Source organism: Triticum dicoccoides, chromosome 5B (genome assembly GCF_002162155.2).
Source record: "Triticum dicoccoides isolate Atlit2015 ecotype Zavitan chromosome 5B, WEW_v2.0, whole genome shotgun sequence".
NCBI lineage: Eukaryota > Viridiplantae > Streptophyta > Magnoliopsida > Poales > Poaceae > Triticum > Triticum dicoccoides.
The window spans coordinates 408,579,094-408,595,867 of NC_041389.1; the positions used below are offsets into that span (position 1 = coordinate 408,579,094).

A 16,774-nucleotide genomic window follows, 5' to 3' on the forward strand; every position below is an offset into this window, starting at 1 on the left:
TGTGACATCACGCCACGAAATACGTCAGCAGATTGAACTTGTGTAAATATTATTCTCTCTACGGTGGTATGTGGAAATTATTTTGCAGAGCCGGACACTATCCTGGTGTTCACAATCTTCTATAAATTATTCGGAGGAGAAACCCGCCTTGCAATGCCGAAGACAATATGCGCGCCGGACTCGTCGTCATTGAAGCCTGGTTCAGGGGCTACTGAGGGAGTCCTGGACTAGGGGGTGTCCGGATAGCCGAACTATCATCATCGACCGGACTCCAAGACTATGAAGATACAAGATTGAAGACTTCGTCCCGTGTCCGGATGGGACTTTCCTTGGCGTGGAAGGCAAGCTTGGCGATACGGATATGTAGATCTCCTACCATTGTAACCGACTCTATGTAACCCTAGCCCTCTCCAGTGTCTATATAAACCGGATGGCTTTAGTCCGTAGGACGAACAACAATCATACAATAGGCTAGCTTCTAGGGTTTAGCCTCCTTGATCTCGTGGTAGATCTACTCTTGTAACACACATCATCAATATCAATCAAGCAGGACGTAGGGTTTTACCTCCATCAAGAGGGCCCGAACCTGGGTAAAACATCGTGTCCCTTGTCTCCTGTTACCATCCGCCTAGACGCACAGTTCGGGACCCCCTACCCGAGATCCGCCGGTTTGACACCGACACTCACCCTTGAGCAAGAGCATGAGTTCTTAAAAGCAATCAATGATGATCTTTGCAAGAAAAGTTCTTCTTACATTGCCAAGCGTTTACTCTTATCTACTTACATGCCTCAAGTCAAGTCTAGTAACAAAAACAAGAAGGATTCTTCCTCTAATAGTAACAATCATCATGCTAAATCCAATATTGTTGCTTCTAGTAGTTCTCTTGATTCCACTAATGATTCTCTTAGCCAAGTTACACTTGAGCAAGAAAATAGTTTATTGAAGGGAATCATAGAGAAAGGTGTTTACAAGAGCCTTGTCGGGAGTAAGCAATTTGAGGAAATTGTACGCAAGCAAGGAAGGCACCAGAAGAACCAAGGTGTTGGTTTTGAACAAAAGTTCAATGCCAATGGAGTTGAGTGGGAAGAAGATCAATACCCCAAGACGAAGTTTGTTCCTCAACAAGAGAAGTATGATCCTACTTCATTCAAAGGGACACAAGCTCAAGATGATCTTCCACCACAAGACCACAAGCAAAAAGACAAAGATGAGCTTCAAGAGGAGATTGATGCATTTGAAGAAGCTCCCAAGGCCTTGGTCAAGTGGATTCCCAAGACTACTTCAAGTTCTACTTCATCAAGTATGACTACAACTCCAAGGATTCCCATCAACATGGTGTGGATCCCAAAGAAGAAGAACTAGAGAGTTCTTGAGGGTGACTCCGCCAACATTATTCACTCATATTATTTTGGCAAGGACAAGTGCAATCAACTTTCACATCTTGCACTAGTTCAAGGAGTCACAAACCCTCTTGTTGGTAAGACAAGGGACAAGGTAACCTAATGCTTTCATAGACATAATCTTGTATGTGCATCACTCTATGTCTATGGATATCCTTGTTTGTTCCTTGTGGGACTAACCCGTGTAGGTATTGAAAGTGCAACTCACTCCAAAGGATTGCTCCAAATGATCTACATCAACATTGAGCATCCACATCTTCAACACCTACATGAAGTCATCATCGACAAAACCCAAGGTTAGTTCATCCCTCTAAGGGGGGGATCTCACATCTAGGGGGAGCTTTACTCTAAGAATTGAGCTAAAGCAACTCTAAAGGTGTGAACAAATCAATGCATTATGTAAAAGTGGTAATCCCACTTGAGCTTAAACGATGAGAATGACCTATGATCAAATGTTCTCATTTGACTCCTAAGTCAATATACTCATATATAGATGACCTAGTCATCGCCAATTGCTTGATAGATGCTAGAATTGGTTGTGCATGCTTTGCCACATATTTCATTTGTCATTTTATTGTGTGAGCATGTCAGTTGCATATTTTTCTCATTCAAGGACATCCACTTGTAGTTTTGTTTGTTTGGCTTCCTTTTCTTTTGGCCAAGTGGATGGACAAGAATGCCTAAGAACCTTCTCTAGCTATCTATGCTTTTCTTGTCTCAAACTCTATTCATGCTACATCACAAAATTTGATCAAGTCAGATTTGAACCACTCTGTGTGAGGAGCACTCGGAGTCCCCGATTCGTCATAGACTTAAACTTCCAAAACTTCTTTGTGCGTTTCGATCTCACCGATTCTTCCATTTCGGTCATACCGAGATCACTAAGTTGATCTAGGTTTTCAATCTCGGTGCAACCAATTTGAACATTTCGGTCTCACCGAGTTGCAGTAACTGCTTGCAGTAATGCATCTCGGTGCCACCGAGTTGTTCCACTCGGTCACACCGACAGGGTCGGGCTATATATACCCAAGGGCATTTTTTTGTATTTTCTCTGAATAGTTTTTGCCCGCGCTCAGCCCACTCTGCCTCCAGGGTCTCCAGATCGTTCTCCTCATCACCAGCCGCCTCCCGCCGCTGGTCTCCACCGCCGTCAACGGGAATCTCCACCGCCATTGCCGTCGTAGCGAGTCCATCGCCGAGCTAGGGTATGGACTTGATCACTATGCTATCCCCATCTGATTCCTAGCACATTGTGTTCGCCATGAATCTTGCCACGATTGCAACTATCTCATCTAGTCAAAACTATCCATAGATTAGGTTTGGATTGAAAATTTAGGGTTAGGTTTCCGCCGAAACCATCTCAGACCCATCGAGTTCTAAAACTCGGTACCACCGATTCGGCTAAGGCCATTGCACATGTGATTCTTGGTCTGACCGAGAATTGCAAACCGGTGTGACCGAGTTCAGAACTTTGTGAAACCCTAGCAGTCTCGGTGTCACCGAACTGTGACTCGGTTTGACTGAGTTCACTAGTTTAGGTTCCTAAAGCTGCTTCGGTATCACCGAGTTCACAAATGGGTTGATCCGAAATGCTTTCTGTGGAGAACTAAAACTATGTTTTTAATTCAATCTTTTGCAAAAACGTCTGTATTTTGTGATGCTTATCCTCTCTATCTCATCTACATCTATTCACAGGGTCAGCAGTCTGTGTTTGCAACATGTCTGATCAGAGTGACAGCCAGAACAAGTCAGAGGAACAGGTTCACATGAGTGAGGGCACTAGTCCCTCCAGTTCCTCAGATGATGGCAGCAGGAGCACCCCAAGCAACTTACCCAAAGCTGCCACCAGGAACAGGAAGAAGAAAACCTCAGACTCTGAGGATGAAGACTATGTGGCAGAAGAGGATGAAGCCACCTCCAGGAAAGTGCTCAAGAAGGAGTATAGCACAGCTGCAACCACCAAGCCAGGTCTGAACAGGAAAGTCCCTGCCAAGAGGACTCCTATACTAGAAGTCAGAGCATCAACTCAGCAAACTGAGAGATCAGAACCCAAGGAGCCAGAAGTGGCTGAAAAGAAGAGGAAGCAAAGGGTCAAGAAGACCATGGCCAGGGTTGTTGGGAAGCATTCCATGATGGAAGAGGAAGAAGAAGAGGATGCTGCTCCAGCTCCCAAAGCTCAGAAGCTCATGGGTGATGCCATCAGGTCAGGGGTTGCTTCATCAAAGCCCAAAGAAGCACCTAAGGCTGCTTCCAAGCCCAAGACCGCACCAAAGAGGAATACCAGGAACATCCCAGCTGCTGAAAAGAACAAGGCCCCAGTGCCTGAAGTTGTTGCAGAAGAAGAAGAAGAAGAAGAAGAAGATGAAGAGCATGTTCTGAGAAAGTTGAAGCCTAAAATTCCAGATCATAACAATGCTCATCCTGTTGCTAAGAACATGAAGCTAAGAAAGGATGCATGACTTAGACAGTGGAGGTTGACTGATCCTTATGCAGTCAGGAGGAGAACTTCTGTGGACTACAGGTTCCATACAAAGGAACAAAAAGAGTTCTATGAGACTATGCTGCTGGACAAGAAACCAATAGTCTGTGATATGAGATGGGTAGATTGGAAATACATCAAAGAGAATGAGGAACACTAACCCAGGAGTGTTTGACAGTTTCAGTGCTTGTGGAGTGGCAGACTTTGTTGGGCAGAAGCTCACAAAGTGGAATGATGAGCTCGTAATGCAATTCCACTCCACAACACACTTCTATCCAGATGGCAGAATAGTTTGGATGTCTGAAGGTACAAGGTACCAATCTACTATTGAAGAATGGGCAAATCTGATCAATGCACCAAAGGAGAAAGAGGATGACTTGGATGTCTATGCCAAGAAGAAGATGGATCACAACACTACGGCACACATGTACAAGGAGATCCCAGATAAAGCTATTGAAACTCACAAGTTTGGATCTGTACATTTCCTTCTGTCAGGACTGCCAACCATCAACTGGATCCTCAGGCACTCACTCTTGCCCAAGTCAGGTGATCATAACATGATCAGAGGCCATGCTATTAATCTGCTACACTTATTTGATGTGTCTCAAAAGTTTAAGGTCATGAGCCTCATTGTTGAAACTATCAAGAGGACAGCTGGAGACCAGAAGAGAAGTTGTGGGTATGCCCCGCAGATCCAGGAGCTGATTAACTCCAAGATGGGCACTGACACTTACTTGTTGGACAGGGAACACATGCCTATCTTTCCATACTTTGAGGACAACCAAGTGGTTATGAATGAAAATGAACCATCTTTAGCGCAAGCACAAGCAAAGAAGGAGAAGGCAAGGACTGAGAAGGCTGCCAAGATGCCAACAATTGATGAGGCATCTGAGTTCTTCCTAAAGAGCAAACAAGACCAGCTAAGTTACTTGATAGCATCCACTCTAAGGATTGAGAAAGGGTTGGCCACCCTGACTCAAAACCAGGAGAGCCTGGAGAGGATCATGGAGCAGAAGTTCTATGACTTAGATGTTAAAGTAACTGAGATCCAGTCTGTTGTCGAGCAACTCCAAGATGACATGCAGGAGAGGAATGGCAAGACAACCACTGAGGCATTTGCTAGAGTGCCTAGAGCTCAGAGATCAGCTGTTGTGCCTGTGACAGACACAAGAGCAACATCATCTGCACCTGCTACAAGCTTCAGTGCCACCAGCTCTAGCCTCTACTCCACCAGCTCCAACTTCATCAACTGATGCCTTCGTCCTTGGAGTCATATCTACACCACCACATCAATACCAAGCCTGAGAGACGACATAGTACTATGCATTTTCTAGGAACTTTTTGGTAACTTGTTGCCAAAGGGGGAGAAAAATGTATAGATCATAGGCTTCGAGAGAGAGAGTTTGCTTTTGTTCTCTCTTGTCTTTGTGGTTGAACTTTATTTGCTTTCGCTTGCTTGAGATACTTTATTGCCTGTGTGATACAATGATGATCATGTGTTTGATCATTTGCTACATTAATGCTTGTTGAATGACATTATCCTTTTTATCTCTATATGACCATTCACTCTGCTTGGTGATGAGTGCATGTATTTTGAATATTATCATTTTTTAGTGCTCCACCAAGATGTATGTGACATGGGAGAGTAACTCATGAACCTAACTCTATGTGCATTTGCAGTCCAAAGCAAATCTTAAACTATGCACAAATTTAGGGGGAGCTCTCACATTTCACATACTTCTCAAAGCAACGATGTTTTTCAATCTTATTATCTTTTGTCGAAGCTTTGATCTATATGTTGTCATCAATTACCAAAAAGGGGGAGATTTAAAGTGCAACTATCCCTAGGTGGTTTTGGTAATTCCTAACAACATATAGTTCATTGAGCTAATACTATTCCAAGACAATTATTTCAGGAAAGCTCAATGGATGGCATGGCATGGATGAGAAAAGTGGACCCCTCAAAATGCTAAGCATAAAAGGATTGTCTCAAGCTTCAAGCTCAAGACTCTACATTTTATATTTTAGTGATCCAAGATCACATTGATTCTATAGGCCAATACTATCAAGGAGGGATGAGGCGTTGCTTAATGAGTTTCTTGCTTCATGGTGCTTAGTGATATGCTCCAAAACCCTCAAATACTTTCCCACATCCACATATGACCTAAACCTGAAGTCAAACTCGGCCCCACCGATTCTTTCTACCCGGCGCCACCGAGTTCAGATGTCATAGCCACTGCCACAAACCCTAGGCAAATCGGTCTCACCGATAGGGATCTCGGTCTCACCGAGTTGGGATTGTAATCTCTCTGTTTCCCTTCATAATGTTTCGGTCTCACCAAGATGAGCGATCGGTCCCACCGAGATTGCAATGTAAACTCTATGTTTCCTTTTCGTAACATTTCGATCTCACCGAAATGAGCGAACCGGTCCCATCGAGTTTACCTGACCAACTCTCTGGTTAGCTTATTACCAAAATCGGTCTCACCGATTTTGTGTAATCGGTCTCACCGAGATTACGTTATGCCCTAACCCTAACCATATCGGTCCTACCGAGTTGCATGTCGGTCCCACCGAAAACCCTAACGGTCACTAGGTTTACTAAATCGGTCCGATCGAGTTTTCTGATTCGGTCCCACCGAGATTGGTAAATTATGTGTAACGGTTAGATTTTGTGTGGAGGCTATATATACCCCTCCACCTCCTCTTTATTCGCGGAGAGAGCTATCAAAACAAACCTACACTTCCAACTTACCAATTCTGAGAGAGAACCACCTACTCATGTGTTGAGATCAAGATATTCCATTCCCACCATATGAATCTTGATCTCTAGCCTTCCCCAAGTTGCTTTCCACTCAAATCTTCTTTCCACCAAATCCAAATCCTGTGAGAGAGAGTTGAGTGTTGGGGAGACTATCATTTGAAGCACAAAAGCAATGAGTTCATCATCAACGCGCCATTTGTTACTTCTTGGAGAGTGGTGTCTCCTAGATTGGCTAGGTGTCACTTGGGAGCCTTCGACAAGATTGTGGAGTTGAACCAAGGAGTTTGTAAGGGCAAGGAGATCGCCTACTTCGTGAAGATCTACCGCTAGTGAGGCAAGTCCTTCATGGGCGACGGCCATGGTGGGATAGACAAGGTTGCTTCTTTGTGGACCCTTCTTGGGTGGAGCCCTCCGTGGACTCGCACAGCCGTTACCCTTCGTGGGTTGAAGTCTCCATTAACGTGGATGTACAATAGCACCACCTATCGGAACCACGGCTCAAAAATCACCGTGTCTCCAAATTGCATTTGAAATCTCCAAACCCTTCCCTTTACATTCTTGCAAGTTGCATGCTTTATTTTACGCTGCTCATATACTCTTTGCATGCTTGCTTGAATTGTGTTAAGATTGCTTGACTTGTGCTAAGTTTGCTAAAATCTGCCAAAGAATAAAATTGGGAAAAGGTTAAGTTTTTATTTGGTCAAGTAGTCTAATCACCCCCCTCTAGACATACTTCAAAATCCTACACACACATATCCCACGTGGCGTTCCACCATTGAAACGCGCCACAAGGACCTCAAGACGATCAATAAAGTGTAGGAACTTGTGGATGTCGTCCCAGTCAACTTTAGTGCCATCAGTAACAGCCGAGTTATTACAGAATAACAAACGAGCAGCCTGCTTAACTCTGAAAAACCCTACACGTGCCACCAATTATAAGAAAATATTAGTTAGAAGTAGCATCTTCATGAGAGTTTCATTGTTACTTCTAAAGTTAAATTGTGATTAGTTAGACATAATAGGTGGATTAAGAAGTAATCAAGGCAACAAGCAAGAACCAGATACAAAACTAACATGGATGAACAATTGGAACGGCGTCGGGGTGGAAGATCACAGTGAAGATGAGACCAGGTTCTGCTATTTACATAAACATTCGTGCGCCAACTTTCAGTCCGTAACACTTGAGAAAGTTTATCCAAGTTCGGCCATAAAAAAGCAGCGATCTTCTTGGTTCATGAACCCAACTCATAACTTATATCCATGGCTTGTCTTCACTGTGACCATTAAACTGGTCTATTCAGTTATGGCAAGGCCGAGCATCTTGAGTATATGTGTTCTGGCAGAGCAAATAATGCACTGCAGGAAAGATAATATGAGAACACAATGTATTCCCTATCCAAACCTAGAAATAACTTCCTCCTTCACGTCAGTGTTGACCATCGTACTAGTAGTACCTTTTATACAAATATAGCAATCCAAATTTCCAAATTACTCGACAGCATGTTCAAAAAAAAACCCATCCTCCCGGATAGAAAAGATGATTCTAGGAACATACTGTGCGTGTTTTAAAATCCTGTGTTAGGATGAGAAGAAACAAGTGTGGCGTCTCGCCGAGGGCGCAGAAACCTGTAGGGTCCTCGCACTTTGGGCACTGCAAATGAAACACACTAGATCAGTAGGAAGAAAAATGCATCAACGGCGGAGGCTGCCAACCTAGGATTACCTGCGACCAAGGGACTTGGATTTATCGGGGATGGATGAAGAATTCGTACCTGGTTCTCCATGAGAAAACCCTATGCAATTGCCGAGAGGGGGTTTTCTCTGAACAAGCAGACGAAGCTAGAAAGGGGGGGGGGGTTGTGATTTGATGGCTCATTGGGCATTACTGCGGCGCTACGACCGTGGTGTGTCTACCATGCCGTTGTGCATTCTAATTTGTGCATATGACATGTGGACCCATTGTCGGATGCCCCACATATCAGCGAAAGGAAGTAGAAAGACATGAGTAACTAGCTACACATTTAAAACAAAAAAGAAGCTAGCCAGCTCACCTCCAGAGGACTCCCTCGCGCGCAGCCCTTTGTGGCTGTCTGATCTGGTCTTCGGCGCGTCTGGATCGTTGGATATTCCCCTTATGGTCAAATCTTTTTCACCTCACGGTTGTTTTTTGTGTCCAATGACGGATGGGATCGCCTCGAGCTCGCATTGACTGGGTCACTCTCGCGCATGTGCAGGACGTTTTTGCCCAATCCTCACGCGCCACATTGACCTCCTTTCCCAATCCCCTCGTGCCGCACCAGCAGAACCCTAGCCCCTTTCCCCGATCCCCACAGCAGCCGCACCCTCTCCTCGCTCGCAGCCTCCTCCTCTCCTCTCCCCCACGCCGCCGGCCTTGTCTCTCCCCCACGCCGCCGGCCTTGTCTCTTCGCTCGTCTCCTCCTCTCTTCCATGCCTCCATGGTTCCAGACTGGGAACTGGTCATCGTCGTGCGAGAGCAGGGCAACGGGGTCTTCGCGGAGGAGTGGAGGGGGAGGATGCGGACGACAGGGCGAAGGAGGTGGCTGGCGAGGAGGACAAGTAGCAGGGGGGAGGAGAAGGGTGACGCCTCGCACACCGTCTCCTCCCCGCGGCGGTTGGCCGGTCGACTCGTCGTGCCACCGCGTCCTCACCTCCTTTGCGCCATGAGAGGCGCCGCCTCTGCTTCCACCCCCGCTTCCTGCTTCCTTCCTCCTTTGCACCACAGCTGCTGCTCTACTCCCTCCCTTGCCAGCCACCGGCTCACGAACCTCCCTCGTTTGGGCCAGGGCAGAAGGCCATGGCGAATCTTGCGCCTCTGGAAGAAGCAGCAGGGTTGGTGGAGCGTCGAATACGGGCGGGGTCAACGGTTGAGGGAGGGTCGCCCACCGAAACAGCAGGAGAAAGACCTTGAGGTGGTTCAGATATGCCTCTACATCCTTTTTCTCTTTCCCTAGGTTTTGATCTCCTATACATATTTTGGCCACCTAAGTTCTATCCGCTCTTTGTCAATTTTAGTGAAGCTGCATCATCCAACATAGCGAGATGAAGTACTCAGAAAAAATTGCAGCAAGTGCGATTGATAGTCAAGGAATTGATTTGATTCTGAATCTTCCGTTCTTCAGGTACTTATTTCACACTCTCTCTGATTGGTCAATGTGCTATGCAAAGTTGTTATATATAAATTTGCTTTCATACATGTCTGCATCATAATTAATGTTATTCCCTTCTGAATTAGCAAGATTTAGACGAGAATTCACAACAATGTCAATGCTAGGTTTGATTCACCACCAGTGCTCTTTAGGTTACAGAGGGTTTTTTAATTGAGCATTCAACTCCGCCTTTGTCAGTATAAAAAATTCATGGAGGTTTGGTGTCTTCTTTATTATCTGGGTGCATTATGTACTATGCATGGTACTAACTGTGAGTATTGTTGCCAGTCAATATGCATTCGTCTACTTTGGATCTTTCTTTTCTTACTTTATACTTGCTTTGCTATTTGTCATGTATGCACATGATTTGGATTAATCTACTTAGAAGCATGAGTTTATGAAAATCGATATCTACTAGGATTGCTCTGCTCCTGTTGACATGCAATGCCAATTGTGACATGACAGATTTGTCTGAAGTGGAACGGACGGTCGTCACCTTTGACTAAGCTGCTGAGCCCAAGAAATGTGGCAGACTGGTGGCCTAGCTGTTCAACTTCTCAACACGGTTCAATTTTGTCTTTGGTCATCCTTGCATACACTCGGCAGAGAAGTATCTATACTGAATTTCTGCTCTAGGTAATTTATACTCATATAATTTATCTCTAATACGCAGTCCAAATCATTAGTGCTAGATCGACAATTTTTAAGCCCTATTTGTGGAAGTGCATTGCATGTGTAACTAAACTGGGCCTGCACTACTTGCTGCATCTGTGTTGTATGCGTTTAGCCATGATGTACTCGAGGAAGCTCGAGTTCCTCGACTTTTACAGGTACCATCCGCCTCCCTCCCGATATTCAGATCTCCGTATTTGGTGAATGCGGTGTTTTGGTTTTGTTTCTTGTATGATTTTGTGTGTATGTGCTGGGAGTATTGATTCTAGGTGTTATATGATATGTATATTTCCGTGCGAACATGTGTAGAGTGAGTCGTTGTTATATGCCTTGAACATTAGAAAACCAGATGATCAGGAACAACATATAGGAAAGCTACTGGAAAGCTACTGTTGTTACCGTGTTGTGAGATTATGTAAAGCCTGAACAAGGAGAATTTTGGGGGTTCCACTCCTCGAATTTGGTCCAGAATAAATGGTTGTTTCCTATTGCTTGTTCAAAAACTTGTCTGAAATTATCAGAGTGATATGAGTTCAGGTATGGTTTGGACTGTCTGTGTGCTTTCTCAAACACAAAGCTAACGAAAAAATGGGGATTATGTTTTTAGTTCGAGCGTGGATACTCGGCAGTAGCGATTTAGGTCTTTTTGTAGAACAGAATGATTAACTCGGTCTATTTCTGGAAAACTGCACTGTAGAAGATATATGTATGAACGATTGTAACACTGAAAATGCAAAATTTACAGTATGTGGTAGTGATGGTTGGTGGGGTGTGACTTTTTTGCTGGCATTGTCCAGTGCAGTTTGAGGATTTCTACTGAGTGGTGCCGCGTTCTGAGATTTGTTTTTGTGTGTTGCTGTCTGCAGGAAAATTCCTAGGGATTTGATTGACGGAGGCATCAGTATCTGGCATTGTCCAAGAAGCTATCGGTGGGGCTGGTGAGTGTAATCTTGCAAGCAATTGCATCTGCTATTTTCTTGTTTCAGATCATATGTTGATACTTCATTTTACTCAATCTTTCGTATTAACCATAAGGGTAAAGGATATCATGTTCTGAACATTGCTAGGGCCCATGCTTCAGATGAGATTAATTCCTTGATTTTGCTGTTTCTCAATTATTCATTCTAGAATTTGGCCCTTACTTGAGTGTCCCAGGTTGCTTCTTTTTTCTATTGGTCGAGATTTGTTCCTTTAGTTTCTAGATGCTACATTAGTTTTATTTCCTACATACTATCATGGCCCTTGGTTGATTGTTTGTCTTGATATCCCAGATTTGGCTGGACGTTGTATTTTGCTCTGCCTCATGCTGCTTATATTTTGTGCTTGCGTGTAAATAGGTTGGCGGCTTAATTGACCCAATTTAATTATTGGAATGCTTTTTTGTAGTCCACAACACTACCTATTCTTTTGGCTGCAATGTTCTCAATTTCTTTCGAAAACTGTTCATCTAATACCATTACAATTTAGGTTCCATACTGCTCTGAGAGTAGTTGCAGTACAATTGAGCCCCACACGTCTCATACCAATATAGTTTGGGTTCCATACTTGTCTGAGAGTACTTACATGTCTCCTTTTCTATTTATTTTATTAGTGTGATTAGTGTATAAACATTTCCTTGGTTGTGAAATCAGTGAACTACGTTTAACTGCTGCAGAGCCAGGCTCAAATGTTTTTTTGAGCATAAAATGTTCTTTAGTTGTGTTGGATTTCCTTCCATACTATCTTTCGTGTTGAGTCACTATCACTGTCTCCTACCACTGTGTCATCATATCTCCTTTCAGTATATATTGTGTATGTCTGTCCGAAAAGAATGGTTGTCTTGACCATGAAATTGGCAAATGATAAATGAGCCCATATTTTTTTTGATATGCTAGTCTGACCAAAATGGTATGATGATAACAACTAATCAATCATACAAGGAGTTGGTGGGCCATTGCTTAGTCACAACTTGGTCTTGTGACAGCAGCAATGGCCTTGTGAGGTTTGTCACAACTTGGTCTTCCGTTTTTAATGTTTGCATTCCTTTTGTTGCAAGGTGACTGTGGGATGCTCGCTTGACCCCCTGTCCACAACAAAAACCGGAGGAACCTTCACTTTGTATAGATGGTGATGGATATGGACATATAAGAACACCTCCCTTCCGAAAATCAACTAGGGCAGATAAGAAAACCCACCTGAGAATCTATTGTATACCATATTTTTTAGCCTCTTAACATGTCCATGTACATGTTGTAGTCTATATTTTGATATAGAATATGTTGTTACATGCAACTGTTTGAGTTGGTGGGCCATTGCTGCTGCCGGCTAAAATTATAATATTTGTAACTAATATTTTTGGTTGACATATTACTAGCGAATTGGATATCATATCCCTAAACTAGGAATTCTTTCATTATTGGAGGTTTTCATCTGCATATACAAGGTAGCAGAAGAAGCAGGTGAGTGGCCTCTGTTTTGTTTCTTTATGACAGTATCCTCTACATAATGGTTGAAACGGTGTATAGCCTGAAGCACGTGATGTTTCTTTCAGTGTATATTTGTGATTTATGGCGTTTGATGCGCATAGGGCAGAACCTCACATCACATACAGTATTAGAGAGGAATGTTTTAACAGTTAGTGTTTCAAAGATTTATACTGTTTCAGCTAGCTAATGAATGTTTGTGGAGCTACAGATTTGGTATCAAAAGTACATCATTTGGGAAATTGGGTTTTTAGTTAATGTGTGTCAGGCATCAATAGTTTTGAAATATTACCATGTTGCCGAATATATCATACAATTATAGGTGCATTTAGTTCCCTAGAACATTTGTTCTTGACTACCCAGTACCCAGTTGAGATATCACCATTAGCGAAACCACATTGGAGGTAATTCTATTAAGTCGGAAAAGCTATATGTTCCAGAATTATTGTTTAATGAAGTACTCATTTTGCTTTATTCGTATAATATGTCTTCCTGTTTTGTCATCGACTTAATATTATCCATTGAAAGTTCTCCTTTTGTAATGCGAGTGACCGACAGGACAAATACCATTATGCATCAAGTATAGTCGAAGTAGAACTTTGTCCTGGTATTAGTAGATTACATGCTAACGTGCAGATAACATGGTTCTGAAGTTGAAAATCATTGCCACAATGTTACAGATTAGAGTTTCCAAAATAATATTATACTCCCTCCGTCCGGAAATACTTGTCGGAAAAATGGATGAAAATGGATGTATCTACAACTAAATTGCGTCTAGATACATCCATTCCTCCGACAAGTATTTTCGGACGGAGGGAGTAGTAATCACATCCATTTCATTGGATGTGACGTGATGTATCCTATATGCGGAGCCATGAAAGAAATGTAACTATGGAAGTTGTAGATAACAGTATACAGTTGTTCGAGTGCTCTCTGGCTAAACCTGATGCCTTTTGTACATCAAGGCTCTGAATTTTTGAAGGATCACAACTTACTTTCAAAGTAACAATAATATTTGGAAAATATCAGAGGTGACAGAGAACAATTTAATAGGATAGTGGCAAATAAGGCCCATTTCCTTAAGGTATCAGCACATAACACTTTTCACTAATTTGGCCAGTTAGCAATGCTCTGGTTTGTGCCAGTCAGGAATTGAGAGCGTCAGTAGTCTCTGCATAAATAACCATCAGACTCGAGGTCAACACTGAGAGAGGGACTGCATACAGTTTTGTTCAAGCATACCCCTTCAAGTTATAATTGCAATACACTATGCTGGATACAAATGACCTTTCGATTTGAACCATTCATATTGTGTAATTTGATGACCTGGGCAGGATCCAGGTTTCGGTTGTTAGCAACTATAATGATCAGACTCTTTTCTCTTTTTGTAGGTATGCTGGTCTTGATGTGGTTTTGGACTGAATGTTTCTCACTTGGAGGAATGCTTTTTGCTAAAATCAATATATTTTTCAGTCCCCAACGATTTTATTCCTCAGCGCCCAATGGACTTCTATCAATATTTTCTTCCAAACAATGTATTGAATTGACTATGATTCATTGGAGTTATTTGACAGAGAGAAATATTCTCTGTATACTGGATACAGTTACTCATGATAGGTCCTTTTACTCCCTAGCGACAAATACACTCATTTTTAGTTTTATGTACCGCCATTGACATATATCTTTTCTTCCAAACTGTGAGACATTATGTAAATGTACACCGGAGAATGTATTATGTACATGTATATTATTTCAAATGGGTCTCTGCGAACATGGTAGCAAGTATTTTGTGCTATCAGATTAGAATGTGTGTATACATCTCATTGTTGACAACAATGCACCATAATTAAGTTTCCCTTCTTTCAGCTTATTTGTTGCTACCTGAGATAGTACCAAGTATGATCTTTGGTTTGCCATGTACGACACCGCGGAGTCATTTTATTAAGCTGGCATTAGTAATTTTGCATTTTACATAGTTCATGTGCAAGTTAACGTATGTCCAATAATTACTAATATTAAGTTTATAATGTTGGCACAGTCTGTTATTGCCGTTATCTTCTTGGGAGTACTTGAGAAGGCGTGGCTGGGAATGTGGGGACATGCCATGGCAGAGGCGCATGGTCGGCAGGAGGAGTCAGGGAGGCCTGAAGGTGGACATGTGGATGTTATCGTGGCATTGACACATTTCGCTCCACCGATGCTACATACCAGGGTGAGTGAATGCTATCATGGCCTTAGATGCCTTGTCTAATTCTTGCTTGAATTTTTGGTTTTGTATGCTTGGATGTATGTTCAGTTCCTACATTGTTTTTCTCATGTGGAGTTGAAACCACATCTGGTTGGTCCAATAGCAAATAATGGTATGTTTCACTCTGAAATCATATTGCATATAGAGAGATGTTCATTGTTAGTCATTGGGTTGTGGTATGAACTGACGACTTTTATAGTCAGTTTACCGTGTCATCTATTTAGAATCAAGCAAATTTGGGCCTAAAAAACAATCAGGTCGACACAGTAATTTTGGCAAAACGAGAGACTGTGATTTTCCTCTCTTTAATTTTGAATTATCTTTGACAGGAAAATGTTTCCTTTTTTTGGTCTAACCTGTCGTAATTTTGTCTCGTCGGTCCATCTATATGAGAACCTTCGAAGTGGAAGTCACAAGGTGGAGCCTTTGACAGGAAAATGTTTCCTGTGTTTTGGTCTAACCTGTCGTAATTTTGTCTCGTCGGTCCATCTATATGAGAACCTTCGAAGTGGAAGTCACAAGGTGGAGCCTTTGACAGGAAAATGTTTCCTGTTTTTTGGTCTAACCTGTCGTAATTTTTTCTCGTTGGTCCATCTATACGAGAACCTTCTATGTGGAAGTCACATGGTGGAGTCTCAGTATGTTTTTATTCAAGTTAAGCTGAAAAGTTTTTACATGATATTTGAACTGAAACTTAACTATGTCATGACTGATACTTCATTTAAGACTCCTGGCTGATACTATGACCAGATCTTCTCCGTCTTGATTCTTAATGCCTTCTTCGTTTTAGTCTCCATCTACATGTGCAATCAATATTTTGCTAGAGATGTCTATATAATTGTATTGCACATTGTTTTTCTGCTATCTAAATAACACTTTAGTTGGCTTTGGCGGTGGTGGTGTAGGATTTGCTGGAAGCCACAGAGCGCACCCGAGAAAGAGGAGGAGAATGCTCTGAAGAGAGGAAATGATAAGTTTTATTGTTTTGTTTTAAGAGAAAGGGATTTGATATGTAGTCCTCTGGCTTATCTGTATTCTACTATGTGTATGGCCAAAGAAATCATGATTTCATACACATATATTTTTAAACAAAACCCTATGTATGTTTTGCTCAAACAGTGTCATTGGAAAGCGCTCATATTTTCAATGCGTACATGATTTTAAATGGTTCTTTGTGAAGATGGTAGCAAATATTTTTTGCTATCAAATTAAAATGTGTGTATATACATCTCATTGTAGACAACAATCGACCATGTTTCTTATTAAAGGTTATTGCACCATGGATAATTTTTTCCTTGTGCATAGGGATTTAGAGTGCCTCTGCATCATTTGGTGCAACAGATCCCCGTTTTTCCTAACTAAGAGATTAAATTTGTTGCCATATGTGCTTGCCCGTAACAAAATCAACTAAACTATGGATTTATTTTTGTTGCTAACTTGGAATCATCAGCATGATAACCATATTTTCGGTATAGCATTCTACTACAAATATTGAATAGGTATTCGCAAAATGCAACTATTTTCATCGACAACATGGCTTTAGCGGATCTTTGCGCCAGTTGGCGTAAAATCGCACCGGTC

General features: G+C 42.4%; 1 long non-coding RNA gene across 7 annotated transcripts; it reads left to right on the forward strand.

The window, feature by feature from the left end:
• Window positions 1–8,935: 8,935 nt before the first annotated feature.
• Window positions 8,936–16,372, forward strand: LOC119309585. Of its 7 annotated transcripts, XR_005150569.1 has the most exons (8): window positions 8,936–9,574; window positions 9,678–9,784; window positions 10,277–10,447; window positions 10,599–10,641; window positions 11,350–11,421; window positions 12,519–14,562; window positions 14,984–15,157; window positions 16,099–16,372. It is a non-coding gene; the product is annotated as an uncharacterized LOC119309585 (long non-coding RNA). The 7 variants fall into 7 exon arrangements; XR_005150568.1 differs by having other exon boundaries at window positions 10,277–11,421; window positions 12,519–12,921; window positions 14,337–14,562; XR_005150571.1 differs by having other exon boundaries at window positions 10,277–11,421; window positions 12,519–12,921; window positions 14,419–14,562.
• The last annotated feature ends 402 nt before the right edge of the window (window positions 16,373–16,774 follow it).